The sequence below is a fragment of the Carassius gibelio genome, chromosome A22, assembly GCF_023724105.1.
Source record: "Carassius gibelio isolate Cgi1373 ecotype wild population from Czech Republic chromosome A22, carGib1.2-hapl.c, whole genome shotgun sequence".
NCBI lineage: Eukaryota > Metazoa > Chordata > Actinopteri > Cypriniformes > Cyprinidae > Carassius > Carassius gibelio.
Window position 1 is genome coordinate 23,046,244 of NC_068392.1, and position 24,196 is coordinate 23,070,439.

The 24,196-nt window shown below is 37.7% G+C and overlaps 1 long non-coding RNA gene across 3 annotated transcripts; it reads left to right on the forward strand.

Moving 5' to 3' along the window:
- Positions 1–9,520: 9,520 nt before the first annotated feature.
- On the forward strand, positions 9,521–18,897 carry LOC127942776 (uncharacterized). Of its 3 annotated transcripts, none has more exons than XR_008149416.1 (3): positions 11,066–13,751; positions 13,793–15,773; positions 15,911–18,897. It is a non-coding gene; the product is annotated as an uncharacterized LOC127942776 (long non-coding RNA). The 3 variants fall into 3 exon arrangements; XR_008149415.1 differs by having other exon boundaries at positions 11,075–14,120; positions 14,203–15,773; XR_008149414.1 differs by having other exon boundaries at positions 9,521–15,773.
- Positions 18,898–24,196: the final 5,299 nt, after the last annotated feature.

Here is a 24,196-nt window from a genome sequence, read left to right on the forward strand (position 1 = left end):
GTCTTTTAATGCTGATGAAGGTGATAGCCAGTCCCAGTTCAGATCTCCTAGAAGAATATACTCATTGGACAGTTTATGCAAAAAGTCAGACAGTAAAGCAGTTGCTCCAGCTGCAGCCGAAGGTGGGCGGTAACATCCTACCACAGTCAGAAAAGCGCCATTGGGGAGATTTAATTTAATGGCACATAATTCAAAGAATTTTGGCTTTGTTATTGATTCAATGGAACAACATTCCAACGATGCCTTAACATACACAGCTACTCCCCCTCCTTTACCCATACGATCCGTCCTGAAGAGATTATACCCTTCGATATGAATCATATTGCTCGTGATTGATGGTTTGAGCCATGTTTCTGACAAGACGATTACGTCACTTTCTGTCAGTTTAGCCCACAGACGAATAGCATCGATTTTATTAATCAGGCTGCGTACGTTGACATGAATAAAACGCAAACCACTGCTATCTTTTAAACCGTCAGGGCTCAGAAGTTCAAGCAGTTTTGGGCCTGGGTTTGGATGGACATTACCTGAAAGGAACAGGAGTAGAATAATCCAAACTGATCTAGCCTCATATTGTTGTTGTAGCCAGACCAGCTTATTTTCGTTGATAAAGTGCGCTATATTATTGTTTACGATAAAGTTTGTAAACACAGTTCTGAGACACAGGATGAAAATTTTCCAAATCAGGTAACCGTTTAGCAAAAAACATAAACACAGGGAAACTACACAGACAAACGTGTAAACACTGGCGCCGCCATCTTGGATTATTGGAAATGGATAATGACATTTCAACTATAAATTAGAGTTTACTACATTCACATAGAAAACTAAATTGGAATAATATTTCACAATATTACTGTTTTTGTTTGTATTTTTAATCCAATAATGCAGCTTTGGAGAGCAGAAGATACTTCTTTTAAAAACATAAAAAATCTACTGACCCCAAACTGCCTCACTTGATGGGCCATTGTGGGTGTGTCGGTCACACCCCTGGTCTTAATCTCATTAATATTAATAGGCCATTACCACTCCCACTGCATAAACCTGTTGTAACAAAAAAACTGTCTTACAAAGTTTAAATCAATGTATTGTTTTTTGTGTGAACGATTAGGCAGGATCATTTTCACATCATTTTGAAGCCAGAACTTGACACAACAGGATGCATGTGTCCACAATATTGTCAACACACAATTAGTATGTGTTTTGTGGTCTTATTTCAGCAACTTTCATTTTATTTTTTTTCAATAACCACGCACATTATTATTATAAACATTATTCTCTTAAAAATACAAACATGTAAATACATGTTGCTCACATATTATGATAGCCCCGTTTGTGCTATATAGAGTGAATTTACACCTTTGCCATTAATATGTTTATAAATAACTGAAAAAAGCCTCAAAAACACCCTGGTCCCCAGAGGGTTAACGTTCCGGTAACGTTATGCTAGCGTTCCAGCAACGTTATGCCAACCTTAAGATAACGTTCCAGCAACATTATGCTAACGTTCCAGCAACGTTTTTGCAAACTGGACATTTCAACGTTTTTTAGAACATTTCAAATCAACGTTCCCACAACGTTCTCAGAACATAATTTTATTAGCTGGGCAATCGCACCAATTTCGCTCATGAAGACCAAATCACACCCAGGAGATTTTTTTATTTTTTTTTTATTTATAATTTCTTAATAGAAATTGGAAATAAGGCTCTTACCACTTACATTTTCTATCCACAACAAATAATTACACTTAAGAATCTTGCATAATATAGACCCCACCAACCATTTCACATGTACATTTGAATGGTAATTTCTGTAAATTCAGTTCCACAGAAGACCAAAATATCAGGCTCAAAAAGGGTCAAATGACAAAAGAAAATCACACAGAGGTAAGTAAAATAACTTGAAAATATAATTATAACAGTAATAATTAAAAGATTAAATAAGATTATCAGAAGTCAAAAGAAACCTAACTCATTCACTTCCAATGGAAAAGGGAAGAGGATGAGTCAGAACAGAAAGTTATCTAGATTCATCACAACAATCAAAGGTTGAGTGTCTGAGTTTTGGACATTAGTAGATTTCAGCTGTAGAAGTGTTAATTTTCCCCTTGTGATTTCACTATCTCTGTTATAAAGTGAAAAATGACTAAAAAGCTACTTTGATCTTTGAAAGTACAGAATGATTTGATTATATTTCAATCGATTCTTTAGCAGACACTTTTCAAGTGAACTCGCATGTACACACGTTTTAAAAAATAAGGCATAATACATTTTTTTGTAAAATGCCTTTGCTTATTAAATAAATGAAACAAACCCACACACACCCTTAAACACATGTAATTCTGGATAATGGGCCTGGATAATGACTATTTGCTCTGACATAGTGTCAGACTTACAGCTTAATTTGCATACTTATAAATAGAAACCATTCATTAGCATAGATTCATATAAAATACACGAGTGTTTTTCTAATCACTCTTCTCTAGGCTTTTGACTGTCTGTATAGTTCAGAGTCAGGCTCACTCTGGAATGATCAGACAGAGCTATGGTCTTGAGGATTTTACAACTTTTGACATATTTCACATCATTCTCCAACATGAACACATAGTCTAATCTGGAATGTGTTGAATTTTTTTTCTTATGTTTGTATGTGTATTCACACTTTTTACGATTCATTTTTCTCCAGACATCTGACAGCTTCAAAATACTCAAGAACGCGTTCAGTGTTTTTCTGCTGGCAGTGTGGTCTGAGATGTGTGTGGTTGCATCCAGTTCAGAATCAAGTGTTGTGTTAAAGTCTCCACCAATCACAAGCCTGCATTTAAAAACATCTGACCCTTTTGTTAAGAAGCTGTAGAAAATCTTCAACACAAGATTATCTATCAGATTAGGACCAAGACCACGATAGTACACACTTACAAACGTGTACTTCTGATTATCAATCTGAACATGAACCCAAGCATATTCTCCATCCTGACAAAAACCTTTCAGAAGTGTGTGTGGTTTGTTGACAATAATGGCGACTCCTTTACTGGCTGAACTGAAGTTGGTCATATACATCGTCTTCTTCTCCTCCTCCTCCTCGTCTTCTTCTTCCTCCTTTTCTTCCAGGTTTACTAAAGTATATTCACTTAAGGCATTATTGATGAAATCCCAGTCTTTACCACCAATGTGAGTCTCTTGCAGAAGCACAATATCATATCCGTCAAAGATCTCCAGTAGTGCAGTTTCACGCTCCTTCTCCTTAAGTTTTGCTTTCAGGCCATTAATATTCCAGGTGAGAACTCTGATGTCACCACTTTCTGATGGAGATGCCATTATGAGGAAGATGCTCTGTTGTTGTTTGTGAAGTTTACTGTAAACACACACACACACACAATTTATTTAATATATTTATTTTTTTTATTTATCAGTTTATTTAAAAGGGACAATGCAGTATAACATTGCTACAATTTCATGCAGCCGATGCTCTACATATAGGCTTCTAGCCAAAGGCTAATTTGCAGCCCCAGTCCCTGGTTAGGCTAAAAATAAAAATAAAAAAAATAATAATAATAAAAAATAAAAATAAAAAAAGGAAATAAAAAAAATAAGCAACCAAAACCATGTACAACCATCAATGTTCACATATCTGCTTTTGTTTGAACCACTTTTTCAGTTTTGTTTGAAAAATATTCAACTGTGTTTGCATTTTCAATTCAGCTGACAAGCTGTTCCATAACAATGTACCTTGAACTGTAAATGTAGATTGTGCACATTTAGTTTTTCTCTGTGGTGCTATACAGTTCTGTGTAGTTGCACCTCTTGTAGCGATCCCCCTTCTACTCTGTTTTGATATTAATTTGCATATAACTTTTGGCGCAAGATTATTTAAACATTTAAAAAACATTTTAATAACAGATGAATTTATAAAATTTTCAAAGCTAAGCAAACTATATTTTTGAAAAATGCTACAGTGATGCCATCTGGTTGGTTTCTTATCCAAAACTTTTAGTGTTTGTTTATATAAGGATCTAACAGGTTTAATAGTCAGTTGAGAAACCTGACTCCAGACAGTCACACAGTAAGATAAGTGTGAAAAAATCATTGCATGCATGTATAACTTGGCTGCTTTCAATGATATATATGGTCTAATCATGTAAAAACAATTCAGATTTGTTTTGATTGTTCTACATAGCTTCTTAACATGCATATCAAATTTCAAATGAGAGTCTAAAATAACACCTAAATATGTAAAATTATTAACTGTTTCAATTTCCTTTTGATTGATCTTAATTATAAAACCACTCATTTCCTTCTTTCTGATTGAAAAACACATTGAGACCGTTTTTGTACAATTCAGGGTCAAACAACTGTTCTGTAACCACTGTGACACACCAATCATTTCATTTGTTAATATTTCTTAGGCTAAACTTGGAGTCTTTGCAGATACATAAATGACTGTGTCATCTGCATATAACTGACATTTTGTTTGCTTACAACAGTTTGGAAAATCATTAACATATAAGGAAAACAACAATGGGCCCAAAATTGACCCTTGAGGGAGACCCATATTATTATTTCGTAAAGCTGAACTTGAATTATTAATTTTAACACACTGATCTCGGGATTCTCAATATGATCTAAACCAATTCATTGCCTGCTGAGTGAAGTTAAATAATTTTAATTTGTGTAGGAGAATTTCATGATTCACAGTCTCAAATGCCTTTTTGAGATCTAAAAACACTGCACCTACTACATTACCTTTATCTAAGGATTCCTTAATAAATTCTGTGAGATAGCAGTTTGCCATTTCTGTTGAATACTTAGGCCTAAAACCAAACTGTTTAGAATAAAGTAAATCATGTTTTTCTAAATAATTGATTAGTTGTTCAGCTACCAATTTTTCCAGAATTTTTGAAATTGCAGGAAAAATAGAAATTGGTCTATAATTCTGAACCTCATCAGCTGATCCTGCTTTGAAAACTGGAGTTACAATACTAGTTTTCCAATTTGAAGGGAATTTATTTTCTCTAATTGATAAATTTATCAGATTTACCAAGGGCTTTATCAAACAAGCACTATATGTTTTTACAAATGCAGTATCCATTCCAAATATATCTTTAGCCCTTGAGTTATTCAGTTGGTTAATAATTTGAAGTATCTTGTGTTCATCAACCTCAGAAATATGAAAGGATGAGGGTGTGCCATTTATTACATTTTGAGGTAGTTGTATAGTTTTAAAACGCATAGCAAGCTCTTCCACAGACTGAGTAAAATATCTATTAAATTCATTGGCAATTTCAGTGCTATCAGTACTTAATCTACCATTTATGTTCAGCTCCACTAAAGGTTTTCTTTGTGTACCCTCTCTTTTAGAAAGTTTATTTATACACTTCCAAAGAGATGAGCTATTTCCTCCTGATTCTGTAATCAATTGCTCAAAATATGCAATTTTTGCCTTCCGCATATCACTAATTATTTCTTAATGATTTAAAATGTATCATATCTGTCTGTGTTTTTGTAAGCAATGACTTTTTCAAAGCTATATCTCTCTTTTTCATTAGTTGATAGATATCTGAATTTAACCATGGTAGAGATGCATTTTGTCTACATTTTAGCGGTTGTGTGTATTTTTGAATAGTTTTTTCAATAGTTCTCATCACAGTTTCACTGTTTTTGTCCAATTCACCAATTTGTAATACATCATCCCAATTTATGTTTTTCATATCATTTTCAAATTTTAACATTTTGCTCTGAGGAATACCTACTTTTCCTGGTTTAAAGATTTGATGAAAATTATTCTGCAAACGTTTCTTTGTTAATTTCCTAACAACCAGGATCATGTTATGGTCAGACAAACCTGTCAAAAGATTATATGTTTTTATTACCCGTTCAGGTTTATTTGTAAATACCAGATCAATAAGAGTTTTACTTGTTTTTGTTATTCTTGTTGGTCCTTTTATTAACTGGTTAAATTTGTGTTTTGCTATAATTGATTTCAGTTTTTGCTTACTATGTTTGTCTGACCAATTTATGTTAAAATCTCCAAATATAACAGTTTCAATACGCTCATTTAAAAACTTCAACATTTCCTCTAAATTATTATAAAAAGACATATCATATGAAGGTGGATTATACAAGATCACAAGATTAAAATTCATTTTTGGGGACAATATAACATTTAACGCCAAACATTCTAATCCAGCAATATCTAGTTGTACCTCAGCACATTTAAAAGTATCCTTAATATAAACCATTACTCCCCCTCCTCTTTGTGATGGTCTATCCTTTCTATAACTACTGTAACCAGGAATATCAATCATGCATGATGGTATACTGGTAGACAACCAAGTTTCACTTAACGCTAGGAAGTCCAGGTTTGAGTTCATAAGCAGGTTTTCAATTTGGTCCCTCTTTGATATAATACTTCGGATATTCAGGTGCCCCCCTAAAATACCCTTTGGTTTGAGTTTTGAGTCCCAGATCACTCTGGCGTGATTCACAGTCTGAAATAATTTAAACTGTTTCTGTTTCTGTGCAGCATGGTTGATGGCTCCTTTTGTCTTTAAGTTTTCATGAAGTACATGTAGTTCTTCTGTTTGTTTTGCTCCAGACAACATATCATTTTGTCTATGGAAAAGAGATTGTTTAGACTCACCAAAGTTCTCTGAATCAGGGGCAAGTAACACTTTACAATAAGGTTCATTAGTTACCTTTAATGTATTACTAACATAAACTAACCATGATTATTACATGGCTTGGTTGAATTCTAATGTAGAATGCAGTGTGTTATTTCTTGATAACAGCCGCTGCTCAGTATAACAGTTGGCATGAAAAACAGAGCGTTGCCATGGACGCAGGATTCTAACCGTAGAGACGGAACTGACTATTTTCTTTAGTGGAAGCAATACAAATCGTTTTTAAATCAATACGTTGTGTCAAATTACTGATTTATTTGGTAGGTAGCCATGTAATAAGCGGGATAATGTATAGCGAGGCGGTTGTTATAGTGAATACAACCCCTTCAGGCTCCGCTTCGCGTCGGGCTCCTAAACAGCCTGTCGGGGTTGTATTCGCTATAACAATCGCCTCGCTATACATTATCCCTTACGCAATACATTTTTTACAGTATTTGTTAATGTTAGTTAATAATAATCCAGCTGTTCATTGTTTGTTCATTGTTGGTTCACAGTGCATTAACTAATGTTAACTAATACAACCTTTGATTTTAATAACATATTAATTAATGTTGAAATTAATATTAACTAAGATTAATAAATGCTGTAGAAGTATTGTTCATTCTTAGTTATTCATTCTTAGTCATAATGAACCTTATTGTAAAGTGTTACCGATATATGTTTGGTAAGTGAGCTGGAATTCAACACTAAATTTGATTCAGATTGAAGTTTAACTAACATCTATTTCCCACTGTCATTTCAGATTCTTGCTTCTGATTTGGTGCAGTAAACTAAACTAGACTAGACTAGACTAAACTAGACTAGACTAGACTAAACTAAACCAAACTAGACTAAACTAAACTAAACTAAATTAAACTAGACTAGACTAGACTAAACTAAATTAAACTAGACTAGACTAGACTAGACTAAACTAAAACAAACTAGACTAGACTAGACTAAACTAAACTAAACTGAACTGAACTAGACTAGACTAAACTAAACCAAACTAGACTAAACTAAACTAGACTAGACTAAACTAGACTTAACTAAACCAAACTAGTCTAAACTAAACTAATCTAGACTAGACTAGACTAGACTAAACTAGACTAGACTAAAGTGAAGTGAAGTGAACTGAACTAAACTAAACCAAACCAAACCAAACCAGACTAAACTAGACTAGACTAGACTAAACCAAACCAGGCTAAACTAAACTAGACTAAACTAGACTAGACTAGACTAGACTAAACTAAACTAAACTAGACTACACTACACTACACTAGACTAAACTAATCTAAACTAGACTAGACTAAACTAAACTAAACTGCACAATTCAAAGGACAATGTTAAATAAAATGACTTTGTATATTTAAAATCAATCGATCAAAATATCTACTCTAATACGTAAGCAATAATTGATGACATGCCATTTAATTTTTTTAAGTTATTATAACGTCTGAGATGATAAAGCGCCTTCAGCTAAAAGAGAGAGAGAGAGAGAGAAAGAGAGAGAGAGTGAAAGTGAGAGAGAGAAAGAGAGAGAGAGAGAGAGAGAGTTGAGGGTGTTTTTTAGATATTTGTCCTACTATATGGGTTAATTTTGTTTGTTTTTAAATGCGCTCATTACATATAAGCTGTTGGAATATCCAGGGTCTCCACTCCTCAACATTTGAGCTGAAGAGTGAAGACCCTGAATTCATTAATTCTATAAAAGATATCGACTTAATTATATTAACAGAAATGTGGTGTAAAAATGATTCACTCGCTCACTGTCCCCCAGGATATAATGAAGTCATGGTGCCCTCTATAAAATTTAAAAACATACGTAAGGGCAGAACATCGGGGGGATCTTGGTGTGGTACAAAGGAGATCTATGCAGTCAGATCTCAACAGTTAAACAGGGTAAATCCCACATTTGGTTGAGGATAGATAAAACCCTTGGCATTACTGATAGAGATCTCTATCTGTGTGCAATATATATACCCCCAGTTGATTCTCCTTATTTTGAAGAAGATATTTTTGATACTCTCCATTTAGAAATCGCCTATTTCCAGGCCCAGGGAAATGTTCTTATAATTGGCGATCTGAATGCACGAACAGGAATTGAACCCGATGTCATCGACCCACAGAGCCACAACCATGTATTTGATCAGGCCCCCCTGTTTACCACACCAACCATCACCCATCGGAACAACCTTGACTGTGAAATGAATCAAAGTGGCAGGGAGATGCCACTCTGTGCATCTCTGTCGGGCTTTAGGCCTGTACATAGTTAATGGTAGGTTCAGAGGGGACTCTTTAGGGAGATTCACCTACTCCTCAGCTCATGGATCTAGTGTAGTAGACTATACAATCACTGACATGGACCCCTCAACTATCAGTGCATTCACTGTCAGACAGCAATCCCCACTTTCAGACCACAACCAAATAAATCTGTTCTTTAAACTCCCAGATCAATTAAATTCCAAAACAAAAGAACCCAGTAAGCTGTATGAGTTAAATCCTGGCTACAGATGGGCCCCAGACAGTGGAGACAAACTCATCATGGCCTTGAACTCACCTGATCTGATGAATGACATATTCATATATGACCAAACACAATGGGCCCTATCTTGCACCCAGCGCAATTGACTTTGTACACCGACGCATGTGTCATTCCTATTTTGCACCTGCGCAAAGCGCGCTTTTCCCTCCACAGAAGCACGTCGCTAAACTAGTGAATGAACTTGAACTGAAAAAGGAGGCGTGTTCCGGCGCAAACAATCCCTGGTGCTATTTAGCTGTTCCATTAAACAATTGCGCCACTGACCAGAAAAAACCTAGTCTAAAGTCAGTGCAGCGCATACACTTTGCTCATGTAATCTACACAGATGCAACAGTTATTTTTGCAAATCATAAATTGTTACACTTAAAAAAAATATTAACACTTGAGATGACGGAAATCATTGTGGTGTGCCACGAAGATGTGAAAAAATAGGCATAAATCTAGCTTACAAATTATTCAGGCTAATTGTAGTAATTAAGGATCAGACCTGTTTGAGGTCATATATGTATATAAGGACATCTGACAAATTGGTTTGTCCGTCAAGAACCAGGAAAAAAAATCGATGAAACAATTGTGGCTATTTCCTCCCACGCCTGTTTAACCGACGCTATTTTGGGTGGGTTTCTCCCATCCCCATACAACACAACTTCTCTGTCTTTCACTGCTCTTACAAGAACATCAGTCTCCTCGGCTGTGAACCGCTCCTGGCGTGCGCCTGGTAAATACGCCATAATAATAGCAATCCATAATGGAACTTGCGCACCTGCTTTTAAAGGGAATGTTGGATGACGCTCTGATTGGTTTATTTCACGTTACGCCCAAACCACACCTATGAATAATGAAGCTACTTCAGACCAACCCATTTTAGATTTGCGCCGGGCGCAAGAGCCATTTATCCCGCCGGGAAAATAGCAACAGCGCCGAGACCCGCCCACAAACTTACTTGCGCTTCGCGCTTTGACACTTGCGTTTCAGATCGTTAAAATAGGGCCCAATATGTCCCTACCAAAAACGGTGTAAACAAGGCGATTGATGACATCAACACAATATTCCATAAGGCAGCTATCAGAGCTGACCTCATAAAACAGAAACAGAAGCCTATTAGAAGGCAAAATGATGAGAAATGGTTTGATAAAGAATGCAAGACCATCAGAAAGGACCTTAGAAATATAGCAAATGAAAAACACCGCCAACCAAACAACCCTGCCTTACGCATTAGATACAATGACATTTTAAATAAATACAAATGTACAATTAGGAACAAAAAACAAAATTATACCCACATGAAACTTGAAGATATTGAAAACTCCATTGACCAAAATCAATTCTGGAATATGTGGAACAAGTTCAACACAAAACTACAACAGACATTACCCATGCAAAATGGTGATATCTGGAAAGCACATTTTGAAAACCTCTACAAAGACATACCAATTAAACAAATTAGACCAGAACAAAATATTATAAAAGAAAAACTCCAAACATTAGAACAAACAATTAAAGACAATCAAAACCCTCTTGATTCTCCAATTACTTGGGAAGAATTGATCACACAGACAAAATCTCTCCAGTCGAGGAAAGCTTGTGGTCCAGACAGAATTAAAAACGAGATGCTGAAATGCAGCACCCCAGAGGCTGCAGTGTTAAAGCTGTTCTACAGTCAGGATGTTTCCCGGACATTTGGTGCAAAGGACTCATTTCCCCCATTCATAAGAGTGGGGACAAATCAGACCCTAATAACTACAGTGGCCTCTCTGTCAGCAGCTGTCTAGGCAAATTATTCTGTAGCATTCTGAATAAAAGAATGCTAGATTTCATTGAGGAACACTCCATCTTAAGTAAAAGTCAGATTGGCTTCCTCCTAAAACACCGCACCACTGATCATATATATACCCTTCACACCTTAATTAATAAACATGTACACCTAAAACTAAAAATGGTAAAATATTCTCTTGTTTCATTGATTTCAGAAAAGCTTCTGATTCTATTTGGCATGAAGGTCTCTTTTACAGACTTCTACAGTGTGGTATAGGGGGCAAAATGTATGATCTAGTTAAATCTATGTATTTAGAAAATACGTGTGCTGTTAAAATTGTTAACAAACAAACAGATTTTTTCACCCAGAGAAGAGGTGTTCGGCAGGGTTGCAATTTAAGTCCAACATTATTTAATATTTACATCAATGAGCTTGCTGTTGAGTTAGATCAATGTGCTGCTCCTGGCCTCTCCCTTCTAGATAGAGAGGTGAAGTCCCTGTTTTATGCTAAGGATCTCGTTCTAATGTCCCCTACTAAACAATGATTACAGCAACAGCTGGACATAGTAGAAAAATACTGTCAGAACTGGGCTCTGGCTGTAAATATGAAGAAAACTAATATCATGATCTTCCCAAAACACCCAAGATGTCAGGAGAACAAACATCAATTCACCATTAATAATGGTGTCATTGAACACAGCATGAGCTATACCTACCTTGGTAAAACCATATCAGCATCAGGGAGTTTCAACATGGCAGTGAATGCACTAAAAGAAAAAGCTCGAAGAGCTATACATGCAATTAAGAGAACATTTTATAATTTCCAAATTCCAATTAAAATCTGGCTTAAAATATTTGACAGTGTCATCCAGCCCATTGCGCTGTACGGTAGTGAAATATGGGGTCCACTCAGTCATCAGAGCTACACCCGTTGGGACAAACACCCAACAGAATCTCTTCATGCAGAATTTTGCTGATACATTTTACACGTACACAGAAACACACCAACAAAAGCCCCTTTGAATTGAATTTAATTGAAAGTGAGAGAGAGAGAGAGAGAGAGAGAGAGAGAGCATGGGTTATTAAAGTCATATGCTTGTTGAGTGTCTATGTTTATTGTTTTTACAGTAGACTGTATGGGTCTTTGAAATAACAGTAGTTTACTGAACTGATGTGGAACTGTAATGAGCTCAACACCTGGAATTACTTCATTTCCATGCAGTTTCTTAATAAGTTATGTTCTATTATGAAGATAATTAAATATACAACAGCACAACCATGTTAAAAGCTGTAACAATAACAAACACTTACCTAAATGTAGACCTTATAACCACTGACCATATGAAGTTCACTAACTCAAAGTTATTTAAAGACACACATACCTTGATGTTCACAGCAGTGTTTCCAGTGTTATGAGCTCAAGCAGTCTTCAGTACACAGACACCTGAACACAACACAGGTTATATATGATGTTCTGGGTGTGAATAGTGGCAAGCCTATCGTGTCATTCATGCTATTCTACAAATATTCTCTTTACAATATTTCATTGATTACTGATGATGCTGCCCATTGTTGATCAGGATGAGCCAGTTCAGGAATCTGATCTGTTTGCTTTCTTTGTTTCCTCATCATTCTCACATAACCATAACATCTATCATCTATGATCTTCAGTCAGTAGCAGCGGATGAATATGTTTGGTGTAGATTTGTTGTCACTAATATATGCTGTCATTGAATGAAAGGACGGATGAGTTTAATTCACACCCGGGCTAAAACTACAGTTTTCTCAGCCAAATAGTATTTACAATTATTTTTGATAATCATGACCTTTCTTGTTGTTAAGTGTGTCTTTGTAGTCATTTCTCCTGTAATAGAATATAACTGTTACAATAGGACATTTTATTTAATTTACAAATTGCAATTTAATACTTTAATGTCTTGCAAAACTCATAATTTTGTGTGTATTTTGCCTCTTTAGCACAGTGTTGGGAAGGTTACTTCGGAAATGTAATCAGTTACAGATTACAAGCTATTTCAATTTAGTGTAACTATTTCAATTACTTTATTAAAGTAATAAGATGATTTTTGATAACTTCTCTAATTTCCAGCACTGGTGCAGATTTGTATCACTCTTAGATAGACTGTAGCCTAAAGACCCGATCAAAAGCATCAGAATGTCTTCGCTTTTCTAAACGGCCTTTTAATGGCAGAAAACACATCAAAAACACATCAACAAATTAGTAGTACATTTATTCATTTAGCAGATGCTTTTATCCAAAGCGACTAATAAATGAGAACAATAGAAGCTGTTAAACTAACAGTAGAACAACAAAATGTCAGTGCTATGACCCTTCGCAGTTCAATCTAACGCAGTACATGTGTTTTATTTATTTATTAATTTTTATAAATAGAATAGAAGATAAAGTGTTAGTATTCATGGATCAAGTGTTGCCGAAAAAGATGCATCTTCAGCTGCTTCTTGAAAATGGCTACGGACTCAGCAGCTCTTGTTGAGTTAGGCAGATCATTCCTCCAGCAGGGAACAGTCCAGGTAAAGGTCAGAGGTCATTCTTCCAGCAGGAACAGTCCAGGTAAAGGTAAGAGGTCATTCCTCCAGCAGGGAACAGTCCAGGTAAAGGTCAGAGGTCATTCCACCAGCAGGGAACAGTCCAGGTAAAGGCCAGAGGTCATTCCTCCAACAGGGAACAGTCCAGGTAAAGGTCCGAGGTCATTCCTCCAGCAGTGAACAGTCCAGGTAAAGGTCAGAGGTCATTCCTCCAGCAGGGAACAGTCCAGGTAAAGGTCAGAGGTCATTCCTCCAGCAGGGAACAGTCTAGGTAAAGGTCAGAGGTCATTCCTCCAGCAGTGAACAGTCCAGGTAAAGGTCAGAGATCATTCCTCCAGCAGGGAACAGTCCAGGTAAAGGTCAGAGGTCATTCCTCCAGCAGGGAACAGTCCAGGTAAAGGTCAGAGATCATTCCTCCAGCAGGGAACAGTCCAGGTAAAGGTCAGAGGTAATTCCTCCAACAGGGAACAGTCCAGGTAAAGGTCAGAGGTCATTCCTCCAGCAGGGAACAGTCCAGGTAAAGGTCAGAGGTCATTCCTCCAGCAGTGAACAGTCCAGGTAAAGGTCAGAGATCATTCCTCCAGCAGGGAACAGTCCAGGTAAAGGTCAGAGGTCATTCCTCCAGCAGTGAACAGTCCAGGTAAAGGTCAGAGGTCATTCCTCCAGCAGGGAACAGTCCAGGTAAAGGTCAGAGGTCATTCCTCCAACAGGGAACAGTCCAGGTAAATGTTAGAGGTCATTCCTCCAGCAGGGAACAGTCCAGGTAAAGGTCAGAGGTCATAATTGTTATAATTGTGATGATTATGGCTTACAGCTTATGAAACCCACAAAATCTAAATGTCAGAAAATTTGAATATTACATGAAATCACACTGTAGTTACACAGTAATCCCATGGTCATTGAACCAGGTTTTGGTTATTTTGGCAGTGTGGGCAGGTGAAAATCCTGCTGAAAATCATCTTCATAAAGCATCTTCATAAAGCTTTTCTGCTGAAGGAAGAAGGAAGTTACGGGTTTTGTGTACTGTGATCATCATGGATTATACACGTTATTCCCAGGTATGTGTGGTGGCTGAGTTGTTATAGGTCTGCGTGACTCTCGATGTCTAAACGGAGGAATTATGGTATTCTTCTGTAGCCGGACGAATAATTTAACTGTTGTTCATGTGAATTCCGATTTGTGGGTGGCTGTTTGACCTGTCAATTATAGGGTAAATCCTGACTATTTGACGATTTGCCTGCATAACAGCAAGTGCACTTGTAGCTGTTATCAGTGGCCGTATTTGTAAGGGGGAATGTTGCTAATACACTGCTAAATCATAAATCAGATGTCCAGCAATCGATTTAAATAGTACATTGGGTTTAATTAGTCGTTTAATGAGACCTAATAATAATGTTTTTTCACGTTAATAAACACATAGATCTGCCTAACCTATGTATGACTTTAAAAAACACGGGTTACAGGTTGCCTGGAACGCAGCATAAGTGTGTTATGCCCGTGCAGACCTCTACACCCAGACACGGAAGATAGCACCGTCCTCATATGCATGCTCCTGGGAGCATTTTAGGCAGAATTGGTCACTTTTGCATGAAAAGTTACATTGCCACTAGAAATATGCTATTCTCTCTCAGAAACGCTGTTCTGAGCTAGATATGCTTTAAAACAGCTAGTTTCATCATATGCATGCTCCTGGGAGCATTTTAGGCAGAATTGGTCACTTTTGCATGAAAAGTTACATTGCCACTAGAAATATGCTATTCTCACTCAGAAACGCTGTTCTGAGCTAGATATGCTTTAAAACAGCTAGTTTCATCATATGCATGCTCCTGGGAGCATTTTAGGCAGAATTGGTCACTTTTGCATGAAAAGTTACATTGCCACTAGAAATATGCTTTTCTCACTCAGAAACGCTGTTCTGAGCTAGATATGCTTTAAAACAGCTAGTTTCATCATATGCATGCTCCTGGGAGCATTTTAGGCAGAATTGGTCACTTTTGCATGAAAAGTTACATTGCCACTAGAAATATGCTATTCTCTCTCAGAAACGCTGTTCTGAGCTAGATATGCTTTAAAACAGCTAGTTTCATCATATGCATGCTCCTGGGAGCATTTTAGGCAGAATTGGTCACTTTTGCATGAAAAGTTACATTGCCACTAGAAATATGCTATTCTCTCTCAGAAACGCTGTTCTGAGCTAGATATGCTTTAAAACAGCTAGTTTCATCATATGCATGCTCCTGGGAGCATTTTAGGTAGAATTGGTCACTTTTGCATGAAAAGTTACATTGCCACTAGAAATATGCTATTGTCACTCAGAAACGCTGTTCTGAGCTAGATATGCTTTAAAACAGCTAGTTTCATCATATGCATGCTCCTGGGAGCATTTTAGGCAGAATTGGTCACTTTTGCATGAAAAGTTACATTGCCACTAGAAATATGCTATTCTCACTCAGAAACGCTGTTCTGAGCTAGATATGCTTTAAAACAGTTAGTTTCATCATATGCATGCTCCTGGGAGCATTTTAGGCAGAATTGGTCACTTTAGCATGAAAAGTTACATTGCCACTAGAAATATGCTATTCTCTCTCAAAAACGCTGTTCTGTGCTAGATATGCTTTAAAACAGTTAGTTTCATCATATGCATGCTCCTGGGAGCATTTTAGGCAGAATTGGTCACTTTTGCATGAAAAGTTACATTGCCACTAGAAATATGCTATTCTCACTCAGAAACGCTGTTCTGAGCTAGATATGCTTTAAAACAGCTAGTTTCATCATTTGCATGTTCCTGGGAGCATTTTAGTAAATATCCTATATAAAATATAACTCACACTGTAAAAATTAAATACAATCAAATTGGATGTTTAAGTCATTTCAACTTAAATGACTTTAAACTGACTTTAAAGGAGTTGAATCTTGTATAAAAATAGTTGAAAATTGATTAACTTATTGTGATGAGTTAAAGGATTCTAAAAGCATATGTTGTCATAACTTATTGATCACATATCTTTTTACAGTGCAGGGTTCGACATTAAGCCTTTTCATGTCCTTGTCCTTAAGTCAAGATTCATAGCGTATTCAACTAAATCGCTCAGGTAATGTTAATGTACGACCCATTTCAGACGTCTTGGCTATAGAAATATATCTTCGTATGTAGAAAAACTTTATATTTTCAGGGGATCAAGCCTTATAAACACCCCTGTAATCTACTGGATCCCTCTTCACATTCAGCTTCACATTTCCTTTCATTAATCCCTCTTCACAACACAATATTTTGTACTCATATTTTGTGAGGTGCTCTGGAAACATGTAAAAATGTGAACCGACAACACAATGTTGTTTTCCGTTACACGACAAACCTGTTATTCCTGCATTTGTCAAACAGGTTTCCTGTAAAACACACTTGGTGCAGAAATGAAAGTTAAACAGGTGCAGGACAAATGTGTGTGTAGGAAAACTTGTCTTCTGGAACAATAATGGAATGTAAAGAAGATTATGTTCACATATTTTAGTCTTGAGTGGTGTTGTTATAAACAAAGAGGACGCAGGCCATGACTAATGTTGGGCGAGAACAGTTAAAGCACATAAACACACTAATCTGCTCAATGAAGAACAGTTAAAGCACATAAACACACTAATCACTGAAGAACAGTTAAACCACATAAACACACTAATCTGCTGTTACACTAATATGAGTTGACAGAGAGAGAGTTTTCTGAAGTCAGAGTAGAAAATGAGTGAGAGGATCGAGAGTTTATGGTAGGATACAGAAACTCTATATAATGAGTTCACATCATGTCTACAGGTTCTGAATAACAGTGCAGATCGTTCTAGAAATGTTGCTGAGGGTCACAGTCAAACTCTGATTTAGGCCCCTGTTGGATTCTCCCGGAGATTACTCCTTTGGCACGGTCACATGCGTCTCATAATAATATAAATGTAACGGTCACCAGTGAGAGTGCCCGGGATTACCATCAGAGGGAACTCCACAGACTCCATTCCCCATAATCCTTTGCCCAGACCATCATCCATTATCACTTTCACCTGTGTCTCATTATCCTGTTTAGCTCACACTATATAAGCCTGGTTTTCTCATTCATTCTCTGACAAGTCTTGTTTAGTGTTTGTATCCCGTTTCACCCGTGTCCTGGTTCTCTTGATTCTCTGCCTGTTTCCTCGGATTTCTCTCTTTGCCTCAGCCCTGTGTGACACCGTCACATTAAGTTAAGTGTTCCTTTTGAAACGGCAACCTATATGCTTGCTTAAAGTATTGTATGGGTTATATATAATGTTTGTATGATGAATGATACTCATGTGTATTCCTTTGTAATTTATTTAGTTTCCACTGTGTATTTTGGTAATATTGGGGATGTCTCTTTAATTCCTCGTTAGCCCTTAATTTGAAGGAAGGTGCGCTCAAGCTTACTTGAGGGTGTGAAGAGAAATCAACAGAAAGGGAGGTGTGTTGTGAATACATGGCGCCATTATTGTTTGCTGCAGCTATGGACATTTAAAGCTTGTTCTTTATGGTTTGAGAGCCTTTTCAAACAATACCTAAGAGACTGCTTTAATGGTGGAGAGAAGGACATAACATATTTTAACCACCTGGACTGTTTATTCATGTGCACGTCGCCGGCAAGAGGACGCGACCGATCCCAAACTGTTTAAGTGTGTGGGTTAACATTGCCCGACGATCTACGTTACGGGTCTGGTGAGATCAGCTTCATTCTTGTATTTTTTGGCGTGGTATACCACTGGATCAACACTCTACATTGTTTTCTTTTTTTGTGGATTACGTTTTTTTCGTTACGTTCCAAACAGAGGATTATTCTCACGGACTAACTTTTTCCTGGTCGGAAAGAACTGTAGCGCGCTTCTGAGCCAGCCTGAAAGTTTTCTTTAGTTTGGACTTTCAGTTTTAATTTTGTGGACTGGGACAAAAGGGGGAAATTGTGTGTTTGCACGGGATAATTGATCCTGTATAATATACCGCGCTAAGTGTGTCATTCTATGGAACTGTTTGATGCGTCTTTTGTTTGAATGGTGTTCAGCACCATCTGAATATTTGTTTGTCGCTGTGAGCTTTATTAATTCCATTACACCTGCTCTTATGCATCTTTATCTATTTGAGAAAACATTGAGTCTGTGACATTATTGAAGCGTTGTGATACCAGTGTGATTACTGCTTTCATTCCAAAGATCCTCTTGTGCGTATATATTAACACCGCCATTTAAAAAGAACATTAAAGGGCGAAGTGTTACAGATGGTGGCCCGTACAGGGAATGAAATGCAATTTTTGTAACTTTGCTCTATTGTTACCATAGTGATGTGAATATTGGTTGAAGTTACTTTGTAATTATATCCTGGATCTCGCTGAATACTTCCACTAAGCAATTATTGCACATACTCTGCTCTGTTTGGTATTACACTGTAAAAAAAAAAAAAAAAAAATGTCAGAAGAAAGTGTTGCACCACTGGTGGACCTTGATGAATACCAGGAGGAAATAACTGAGAATGGCACCAGGGCTTCTACACCTACATCAGGGCATGGGGCCAGTGAACAGCACCATGAATCAAGGGGAGATGCATGGGTCACTAGAAGAAATCTGGTGGGGGAGATAACATCGCTGATTAGTTCACTTTACATATCAGATCAGGAAGAGAATGAACAAAGTGTTGGAGATGAGGGAAACACATCTTATCTCACACTTCCCGCTCTCACTACCATTACCAATGATTTAGGTTCAGCCATGGACAGATTAGATACACTTGAGACTGACTTCAGAGATTCTGTTAATAGTGCATTGAACAGAGAAGGGGGCATAAGGAGTTATGTTGACAGAAGTGTTGAGGCGCTGGAGCAATGTATGATATCAACACTGAAACAGTTTGAGGAAAAATTAGTGGAGTGCTTACAGAGGCGTGATGAAAAGTGGAAAGCAGAATATGAACGACTGAAACGGGCCAGCCTTGTTGTTCTCCCTAGGCCTCTTCCACGCACAGGAGCTACTATTCATAGCCGCTCAACACCTGCTCAAGCTTCTTCCAGCGCTTTCGCACAAACAGGTGTTCCTTTGAGTATGTGAGTACCTGTTATGACCCCGTGTATAAGTAGGATCACTCCTCCTTTGCTTAACAACATGACCACTCCAGACATGGCGGCTAGTTCTGACAGTACTGTTCAGTCCACGAATCCTTATGATCAAGAGCTCATTCCATGCCAACCAGCTCATAGTGTGGTAGGTGCCCAGATGCAGACACCATTCACTGGAACACTTTCTCATCCACCTGAAGACTTAAAATTTCATATTTGAATATAATTTCATTATTCAAATATTATGTATCTGTATTATTATTCATAATCAGTTGTATTATCTTATGAAGTTTAAATGCACGAGTTAGACTGTAGATTGCATGGACACGTGTTTAAGGAACATATTTTAGACACGAGGGTAACTGGGAGGATTATGTATTCTGCTTAAAGGTATGTGTAAAGGTATGCAATATTCACTTATAGGAGAGAGTTCTAATGATGATTATACTTCAAATGTGTACAGTTGGTATGCTCTTTGCAAGGAAATGAATGTTTCAACTTATGTAAATGTACCACTTATGGATACACAGATGAATAGTGGATTTCAGATATACCACTAATGTATACATAGGAATAGTGGATTGTACCACGTGGAAACATGAGGTATACATTTCAATTTTAACCATAGGCAACATGTTTTTGCTACCTTACAAGGAAGTTGAAAGTTGCTCAGTTGTGTATTTAAGCTCAATCTTAATGTACAACAGCAGAGAAACGGGGATGACGGGGTGAAAACACGGAAACGCATAGACCAGGCATGAATATAACATCTTCTCAGGGTTTCTCTCCTGACATATAAGAATAAAGATTTTTCTTGGCAAGATAACTGGTGTCCAGTCCTGTGAATCAAATAATAACGGGGAAAAGGCTTCATTCCAAGTCTACAATTTGGCGTCACAAACAACAGGATCGCATCTTCAGGCATTTGTCTCAATCATTCAAGGTAAGACTATTTAATTCTAAAATAATTCTAAGTCTGCCTGATGATTAGAGACATTGACTGAGACTGCTTAAAAGAACTGTGTTATTTAAAGTCCCAGTTGTGTTGCCAATGAATATATGTCAGACATAGTAAAATAAGAAAACAATTTGTATTTTGATCATTCAGTTTAATTGGCTTATTTAAGTTCCTCTGATCAGTAAACCTCTACAAATATTTGAATGATGCAGTGGTAAAAAGTGGATCTTTTTTAGAAAGAAGACCCTTTAGAATTGGCTATAAGACGGTTAAGCTAGAAAATTTGCTTGGTTACGTCTGTGACGTAGTTGGATTGTGGCGGGACTGTAAAAACGATGGCAGAGTAATCCCTAAAATATATCCAACACACTGAAGATTCGTTCTCAGAAGGAGACGAGGAAGAGTGACATAAGCGATACTTGATTGACCAACGCGGTTAAATGTGGCGAGGCTGTAAAAACGAGGGCAGAATAAACTCTAAAACATTGTAACACGCTGAAGTAATACAAGTATAAAAGGCATGTTGTAACTAGCTAGGATCGCGGGCATTCTAATGTTGACCGTAAAGCTATTCAAATATTTGAGGATGCTGATCTGAGTAAGCTTAAAGAAAAAAAGGAAAAAACTAAATCAATGAATCTGAGATAAACTAGGTATAAAAAAGAAAGAAGGGAAAATATAAGGGTTAACTTTGTTTTTAACTTTTCTTTAATTTTTTCTTTTCCCTGAGTTCCTATAGCGTTTAGAGAAGAGAGAGAAAGAAGCAGCCCCTCCATTCAGAATTCACTCTACACACACACACAAAGTTGGAGAAGAGAGAGAGAGTGAAGCAGCCCCTCCCTTCGGAATTTGCTATACCTTCACACACATACACACACACACACACACACACACACATCCCTGCTGTTCTGATCGCACAGATACAGAGTGACAAATACTTAGCAAAATGGCAGAAAGTGGCTGTAATAGCAGAACAATATCTGCTTGGTACCTGGAACGGATGAGCAAGAAACAAGCTAAACTTTTGAAAAAAGGACTGGATATCAATGCATCTATGGATGCGCAGTTAAGCTGGTTAGAGTCCCAAAAAGACAAGATAAAATCAAAAGCATTTCCAAAACTGGCAGCTCATTGGATAGTGAAACAAGGTGGAATATGTTGTGATATAAATGGTGGTCCAGTACCACTTGTTGAAGCAATGAAGCCTTAAATTGAAGCATATAACAAGTTGAACAAAATCATGTCTATTAAATGCTCAGATGAAGAAAATACAACCAGTGATGATTCATTTGAACCAAATTGGACAAATATAATAACTGAAGCTGAAAGAAAATATTCACAACCACCAGTGAAATCCGCAACAACTGTAACGCCTCCTCCTTACAACCCAATTTATCCAACTTTGCCTGAACAATGTAAAAGTTCATCTAAACCTCAAGCCTTGACACAGCCTCAAGCTTCGAGATCAAATGGAGGTCTAGTTGACAAAATGTATATTGCATCTGTACAAGCAGCTCCAATAATAACAAGATCTAAATCAGCCCAGCCAAACAGAGACATGCTACGATGTACACCAGCTCGCAATTATGAATCTGACTGGGGTGATGAGACAAGAGATGACGACATGATCACAGTTGACAAGGTTGGTCCTGAATTTTCTTCACCTGCTGTTAAAAGGGAAGAATTACAATCTGAAATGATGACAGAAGAGAGACCCTTCACACCAGGAGAACGTCAAGCCATTCTCACAGCCTTGCCTCCTCTGAAGAGACAAGATCCGAACACAGATTTTTGGCGAGAATTAGACTCTCTGGTCGAAGCACATCAAATGACATTAAGAGACGTACATACCATTGTGACAGCTAAAATCCCAAGAGACCGATGGGAACGCTTGCCAGCGTCGATAACAACGGCCCAATGGGTAGACTTGTGGGTTGATGGACAGGGAAGACACCTGGGTCTTTGGCAAGCATTAGATGAGTTCCGAAAAGTAATCCAAGAAATCTTGGGAAGTGGTAAAATTCCATTCACATCAGTGACATTGATTAAGCAAAAGGATGATGAATCTCCAGATGAATATGCTCTGCGTAAATGGAATGCTTATGAGAGATGGGCCCTCTGTGCTAAGAAACAACCTGACAGAGATGATGTGCAGTTCACTGACACACTTGTGGATGGCTTCAGCACAAAATACCAACACGCCTTATCACTTGGAGTCAATCCAGGCGAGACATTTGACCAAATTATGCAATGGGCTGGCCGCCTAGAGATGGCTATGAGATCAAACAAGGAAGAAGGAAACAAGTCATATCGAAGAGGAGTGGCGACAGCTCAATACAACATGGACACAAAGAATAGGATTATTTTCTGCAGCAACTGTGGAAGGCGTGGCCACTCAATAAGAGATTGCTGGGCTAAAGGAGGTGGAGCAGAAGGTCAAGGTCCATCATTTAAACATGTCAGTGCGAAAAACCATGATAAAACCTCTCAAGGGAAGACGTGGACTGAAGCACAAGTCCGTCAGCTCATTGAGGGAATTATGAGTCCGCAATAGGAATCAGCGGCCCCCTGTATTAATAAGAAAAGAGACAATCGCCTTTTCATCAATGCATTAATAGGGGGCCACCCATGTGACTTTTTGGTCGACACAGGAGCAGCCATTTCAATAACAGATCTGAACCTACCTACAACAGATGAAACTATGGAAGTTGAAGGAGTTGGAGGAGGTATCACTAAATTTCACAAAAGTATACAAGTTCCTCTGCAAATACAAGAAGATGAAGTCTTATGGACATCTTTCTGGGTGGGGCCGAATTCACAAGGAAGCCTTATTGGCATGGACATTCTTCCATTGTTGAACATGATCATATTCACTGACAGTCGTCAAATCGCTACAACAGCTGGGATAATACCGCACGAAGATCGCACATGTAATTTAAGTTCCATTGGTGCAGCAAAACCAATCATCAGAGATTGGGGAAAAGACGGTGTGTGGGGTCTTCTGTGCAGTTTATATCCAGATGTTCGAGCTAAACACAAATTGGCAGTGGCAGAGCCAACATTGACCCCGTTGTTATTGAGGGACCGATACATGCCCCTCATAAACAATACCCTATCCGACCTGAAGCAAGACAAGCCGTGGAAGAGATAGTGGCAGACTTGGAAGCTGAAGGAATCATCAGACAAACATCATCAACCACTAACAGTCCTGTCTGGCCTGTCAAGAAATCGGATAACTCATGGAGAATAACCATTGATTACACAAGACTTAACAGTGTAACACCAAAACCACATCCTATTGTGGCCAATCCTGCCACCATTTTGAATGATATTCCAGGAAATGCAAGAATTTTCACGGTACTAGATGTACTGTCAGCTTTCTGGTCTATACCTGTTGATGAAAGATCTCAAGAGAAATTAGCCTTCACAGTAGGCGCAAAACAGTATGTTTGGAACAGACTCCCACAAGGTCTTAATCTTTCTCCTGTGGTGTTTCATAGAACTTTGGATCAGTTCTTAACAGAGCAAAAAGCTGAAATTGAGAGTTCAGGAAGTGTTTGCCTCCAATATGTTGATGACTTGTTGATTGCAAGCCCAGATGAAAACAGCCATATATTTGCTCTGA